General features: G+C 43.0%; 1 non-coding gene across 1 annotated transcript; it reads left to right on the top strand.

Annotated features, from left to right (window-relative positions):
• Nucleotides 1-6,507: 6,507 nt before the first annotated feature.
• Nucleotides 6,508-6,619, top strand: LOC114018841. Its single transcript, XR_003564054.2, has one exon. It is a non-coding gene; the product is annotated as a U5 spliceosomal RNA (small nuclear RNA).
• The last annotated feature ends 251 nt before the right edge of the window (nt 6,620-6,870 follow it).

Raw genomic sequence — 6,870 nt, 5'->3', positions numbered from 1 at the left:
GTCTTGTATTGATAATTTCATGGAAATTACACAAGAAAAATCTCCAACAATGCTTTCCTCATAATTCACTGTTTCCCCACCAGACTCAGCACTGTCATCTCCCCAGACATGCCACTGGATACTTCTCATTTTAACACTGCCAAATTAGCAGCCATCTGTAATGGTGGGCTCTGAGTATTTAAAGATGTTTCTAGAATCTGTACCTGTAATATTTCAGTGCATTCACCATGTAAACAGCTTTTATGTGGCAGTTTGGCTTTCTTGTTAGCAACGACGTATGAATGGGTAGTTTAGCAATTACCTCATTTAAAGGTACTTAAAATAGATCTGAGCTCCACAGTTATTTATTAAGAAATACATGTGCATGCATAGGAATATAATTACCAGGCATGCTTTTTAGCTTGTGACATCTAACAAGCTATCCAATGAGTTTTCTCTCATTTAAATTACAGTGTCCCAGACAGATACATGGAAATACAAACTGTGTATTAGAAATAGAAATAAGAGTAAAACCAAAGCATGTTTGTATGTTTCATTACATCAGTCTCACTGAATGGTAGGTTTATTTATATCATTCAATGGACTGCTATGCTGACCATAAAGTGAGTAGAATTTGATCCTAAATCACTGTTTAACCAACCCATATGCTCTCAGGGCACCAACAGTGAGCCTGGTAAATAAAGAAGGGGGAAGAGAATGTCGGAAGGAGGAAGCAAAAATGCTCAACAAATCATCCTCAAAGTGCTGTTGTGCACCCATTTGGTGATAAGCGACTCATCCAACTCCTGGGAAGTGAGGAGGGAATTTTACTGCTGAGTTCAATAGGAACAGGAGTTCAATAGGAACATAAGTAATAATAAACCATTGCTAGAAATAACAGGCTTTTGCAATTTCAGTGATAGGAGGAGAGAGGAAGAAATGTGACATACATTTTCTGTTTTTGAAATACAGTGCAACTAAAGTAGCATTAGGAACTGTTTAATAAACAGAAAACACATACAAATGCAATTCCAATTTGCCCTTTAGCTCAAGGTAGCCTTCAATTTTACTTTGGTAGGGAAGACCACAGACCACGCACAAAATAACGAGGCTCCCCCGAGACCACTCAAATCCACTCCGAGTTCCCTGGCAAGCCTTCCCTTAACCATATCGTGTTGTGTGAAATCTACACTGCTAGAGATACGATGGGATTTTCCCTGATCTTGATGGAAGCTGTGTGGATCTTTGGAAAAGATATTCATACTTTGCAGTTGTTTGCAACAAATTAACAGAGTTTGTCCCTCTAATGGCAAAATAGTCAGTGGTAAATATGGATGCATGAGAAGAAAGCAAAATGCAAGTGATTAACATAAAATTGAATATCACTGACCATATCCTGACTTTAGACATGTATAGCACCCTCTGACTCCATATTCACAGCCAAAATATGGCTCTAGAATCTCTAGATAATAACAATTTACTCCAGAGCTAGTTGGGAAATGTATTTTATTTTTTTTAAAAAATAACTTTTCACTTTTGTCACAACTTTAAATTTTTACAGAATTGTTCACATTTTTCAAAAAAAAAAAAAAAAAAATCCAGACAGCATTTTTTTTTTTTTTTTTTTTTTAAGAAAAAGGTCTTTTATGGTGTTTTTAAAGAAAACCTGAAATTCTCTCACTAAAATGGATGTTTTTTTCATTCCAATTTCCATTGCAATAAAAGGGAATTTTTTTTTGACCAGCTCTAGTTTACACGCACAATTCTTCTTCTTATGCCTGGTCTACACTATAGATCTATATTGGTATAACTCAGTCACTCATGGGTGTGAAAAATCAACACCCTTGAACGACATAGTTATAGTGACCTAATCCCCTGTGTAGACAGCGCTATGTCATGGGAGAGCTTCCTCCACCAACATAGCTACTGCCTGAGGGCTTGTCTACACTTACTGGAAGATTGATGCTGTGGCGATCGATGCATCGGCAGTCGATTTAGTGGGTCTAGTGAAGACCCGCTAAATCGACCGCCGATTGCTCTCCCATTGACTCCTGTACTCCACCTGATCGAGAAGAGCAAGGGGAGTCGATGGAGTGTCTCCCGTTGACATCACATAGTGTGCCCTTACAGTAAGTAGTCCTAAGCTACGTCGATTTGAGTTACAGTATTCACATAACGTCCTCAAAGGAAACCACTGGTGCAAGTACGGTGGTACGGCTTGTACACTGTACCAGTAAGATATTTATAGCTGGTATGGCATACTGGAAAGACACAAGAGATGCCCCCAGCCCTTCCACACAGCTGCGTCTCCTGAGTCCTCCTGCCGGGGTCTGTACAGCAGCCTTGTCAGAGAACAGGGCTGGGGGCAATACAGCAACCGCGCCGGGGAGCTGCCGGCAGCCCCATGTTCTGCTCCTTTCCCTGCTGTGATTCTTGGGAGAGCCCTGAACCACAGGCCTATCCCTGGAACTGCAGCAGGGAAAGGAGTGGAACGTGCAGCTCCTCCAGTGCAGCTGTACTGGCCCGGCTCCTTCCCCCAGCCCTGTCCTCTGGCAGGGCTGCTGTACAGACCCTAGGCAGGAGGACTCAGGAGACGCAGCTGTATGGCAGGGGTAGGGGCGGGCTCCTCCTGTGTCTATCCACTATGCCATACTGGCTATAAATATCTTACTGGTATGGCGTACCAGACCGTACTTGCACCACTGGTTTCCTTTGAGGATGAGGTCAGATATAGAATGATCACTTTGTGAAAAGTGTATAAACTTCAATAGTAGATTCCCAAACTCCCTTACCAGGAACAAAGGAAGGGAAAACATTGTGGCTCATCTGTGTTAAAGATGTAACTGGATACTAACTATCCCAGATGGGATACCTCCCTCTAATGGTCCAAACCCCCATATTAAGTTAGAATTTATTTCGGTTTATTTTCTTTATTGTTTCTTTCTTGTTTGTCATGCAGTCCCCTCTGGATGTTGTGATTTATACAGGAATTGTTGCATGGACCAGCAAATGGAGCCAGACTGAGTCCATACTTCATTATGGGCAAGCCCTCTGGAATCTTTCAGTTACAGCCAGCAGCTGCGCAGAGGCTCCTGTCTGCATTAGTTACCAGTGATCTTGGACTTTGCTCTTCTTTAAATATGTATAATAAACATCAACAATACAAATAACGAAACCCCTACAGCAGCTGAAACATAAATGAATAGAACCTAAACATTGAATAGTATGAAACCACCGTTCTCATGACGACATTGGACAAATATGCAAATGAAACAACCTTATCATGGCCTGTCACACCCTCATGTTAAAGGCAAAATATTTCCTTTGGGGGCTTGTCTACATGGTGCTTTATTCCGCACCAGAGGGGGTGTGAATTCTAGCGTAGCATGTCACGCACTAATTGGCCAGTGTGGACCTGTTGGTGCATACTAAAAGTTCCCTACTGTGCATAAATGTAGTGCTGTTTGAAATGGGACCACATTAACACACACTAGGGAACCTTTAGTACATGCCAGCAGGGTCCACGCCGGCCAGTTAGCATGTGACACACTAATGTACACTAGAATTCAGACCCCTCTAGTGCAAGGTAAAGCACCATGTAGACAGGCAACCTTAAATAATGCTGGGCTTTCATTTTAAAATATAATATAAATCAAACAAAACAAGAAAGTTGGGGGAAAAAACAAAACCAGAAAGTCAAAGTCAAAACAAAACACTGCATTTTGGTTTAGAATTGTTTCAAAATGTTACCACGGAAAATGTAATTAAAATTGATGAAATGGCGTTATCCAACAGAAACCTGTTCCATCAAAAATGTTTCAGCCAGCTCTAGCTCTAACAGTGAACTCTGTGGTCTGGAGCAAATTGGGCCCATTGGATGATTTCCGTCATCACTCATTCTTGGAAAGGCCAGCCACTGACAGCAGCACTAGCCAGCATAGTCCCTTGCGCGACCTGACCACAAGGACTCTCATTCTGCTCCACTTCTGCAGGGCAGGGATGGAATCCTTGTTTCTCCTCCCCTCCATTGCACACTGGCACAGGAGTTAGGCACAGTCTAGACCCAAATGAGTAAAGAGGGAAGGATAACCAATTTATATCCAGAAAGGTAATGGTGGAAGAGGGATCAAATAACTTCACAGAATGTAATAGAGATGTAACTTCTGCTGCCTGCAAAGCACACTGCTACAGATGATAAAAAAACCCAACAACCTTAGGGTCACTTGAAAATAATTTGTGGCAAATTCACACTATAAAAATATTTGGAACTAAAAGCTCTTGTCAATTGTGCACTTGGCATTTCTAACACCAGCTGATGTACTTCCATCTTGATAAAAACTTCTCTTTCCTCTCCCTGTTTAAGATTATTATTTGAATTAAGGCAGCACCTAGGAATCCCAGTCAAGACTAGATAAGTGCTGTAGACACAAAGAAGTCATTGCCTTCCCCACAGAGCTCACAGGCTAGGTGTCAGACTGGATGCAACAGGTGGACAAAACAGGCAACTAGGATGTGGGTGGATGAGAAGACAAGGTGATGAGAAAATAAACAGAATTTAGAAGGAAAGCAGAAGTCACATCTCATCATTTGCCTAACCAATGCCTTTAACATGAGGGTGTGACAGGCCATGGTAATGGACCGTGTTGTACAATATACCACGGGGCATTTGTTTATCATTGTTAAGGCTATGTTTTAGTCATGGGTATTTTTAGTAAAAGTCATGGACAGGTCACAGGCAGTACACAAAAATTCACGGCCCATGACCTGTCCATGACTCGTACTATATACCCGACTAAATTCTGGGAGTGCCGTGGGTGCTCGGGGGGGAGGGGGGGTGTGCGGGGGAGAGGGAGAAGCCTGGTGAGGCGCTGCAGGTGCTGAAGCAGGGGGCATGTGGCCTGGGGCCCCAGCTTGTGCTGGGGGCGGGAGATGGGACATTGGCGAGGCTGGTAGGCTCCCTACCTGGCTCCTCGCAGCTCCTGGGAAGTGACATGTCCCTCCCTCAGCTCCTAGCTCTGCATACTTACCCCACTCTAAACACCAGCTCCGCAGCTCCCCTTGGCTGAGAACCACGGCCAATGGGAGCTGTGGGGGCGGTGCCTGTGGGCGGAGGCAATATGTGGAGCTAGGAGCTGAGGGAGGGAGAGACATGCCACCACTTCCGGGGAGCCCCCCAAAGTAAGTGCCGCCCGGAGCCCTCATCCCCTCCCATGCCCCACCTTGCAGCCCTGAGTCCCCTCCATCCCCCAAACTCCTGCTGCTTCTCAGGTGGCCATGGGCCAGCCGTACTGGCTGCTACAGAAGTCACAGAGGATCTGGAAAGTCACTGAATCAGTGGCTTCCATGGCCTCTGTGACAAACTCACAGCCTTACTCATTGTCTACACTCACTCAAGGGAGGCGTTCAGCAGCCAGACTTTGTCGATGATACTTGAGAGTGTGAAAGAGGCTTTCTGATTTCTGAACCTCATTTAATATACAAGGATGTGTAGCTAAACTGGAAAACTGGAGAACCCTTCCCTCTTGTCTTTGTTTGAAGAGGTCACTGAGAAGAAAGTCTTCATTTTACACATCTGGCTAAAAGTGCATCTGACCTTTTAATATTAAACTTGTCTAATACATAAATCATCATAAAAAAGCAGTATTCAGTGCTATCACTGTAGGAGGTTCTATCTGTTTTTTGCAATTATTTCAAGTTAATATCTTCCTATGAGATCCCAAACCAATTTGCCTATGAATCCATAATCTCCCCTTTATTAGTATCAACCATTACTGCTTCATAATCAATCATTTTTCTCATTCTCTGATAGATTGCTTGTCCTCTTTTTTAATCAGTAAACTCGTCGCATGAGTCAGAATCTGTATAAACAATACCTAACGTTGTTAAGGTTGATATTGAAAACCTCATCTCATAAAAAAAGACTCCATGTTATAGCCTGATCTCTGAGTCATGGTCAGGTGAGATGTGGGAGTGCTTAGAGAATCAGAAGGAATTTGTGACAATTTTTGTAAGAGAAAGGGTTACAAACCCAGTGGCCTGCCTAAATTCAACCTCGGGTAGTTACATGTTACCAGCCTAATTCCCACCTGCAGTAGGGAATGGATACAGTATTCCTATTTTTATAGCTGTGTAGTGTGACTGAGCACTGGTTTAAAAGAGTGCAGCTGCACTCTCTTTCAAAGATGGCTGCATTTTAGCAGGGAGTGGTGTTGGGATTCCGTCCGAGAACTTTTCCAGTCCACTTATCCAGATCACCTTGTCCAGTTCTGGGAGAAAACTGCATCCGGTTCTCCGAGATCCCAAAACACTCAGTCTTGTCACTCAGGTTACTTTATTAGGCATGTAACAGTTCTTTTCCCATGCTCGCCAGGCCCAGACACAGGTGGCTTAGGTACGGGGTGATACCACAATTCCAGTTCATGTCACACACCACACAGTTACATCTTTCCTAGCTACTGACCTCTGTGGTTTTGCAAGTAAAGACCAATTGCTTTGCAGATTGGATAAGGCAAGCTTATCTCTTCAGGGTGTTTCTGCCTTCAAATCATATAAATCTTTCGCCTTTTACTAAAGATTTCCGTGGAGAGGAACATTTACGAGTTTCTACCCAATTTTTTTTGTTTGTTTACTATATACATACCCACAATAGTTAGTTGAGTTAATTTCTGCTTCCCTTATTTATTACAAACATATTCACAACAGTTAGTTATTTCAGCAATTACTTGTCCAGGCATGTCTTGTTTAACTTGGGCCTGCTCATGTCAGCTAAACCAGCCCTACAGGGGATTAAGTAATCCCTCTGCATCCATTACTGCCTGATAAGTGCTGTGAGGTTTTGAGATGCTCTAGCATAGAATAGAAGAGAATGGTCATTAGTATAAATATTACCAT

This window comes from Chelonia mydas, chromosome 6, assembly GCF_015237465.2.
Source record: "Chelonia mydas isolate rCheMyd1 chromosome 6, rCheMyd1.pri.v2, whole genome shotgun sequence".
Lineage (NCBI taxonomy): Eukaryota > Metazoa > Chordata > Testudines > Cheloniidae > Chelonia > Chelonia mydas.
This window is presented reverse-complemented; position numbering and strand designations above follow the sequence as displayed.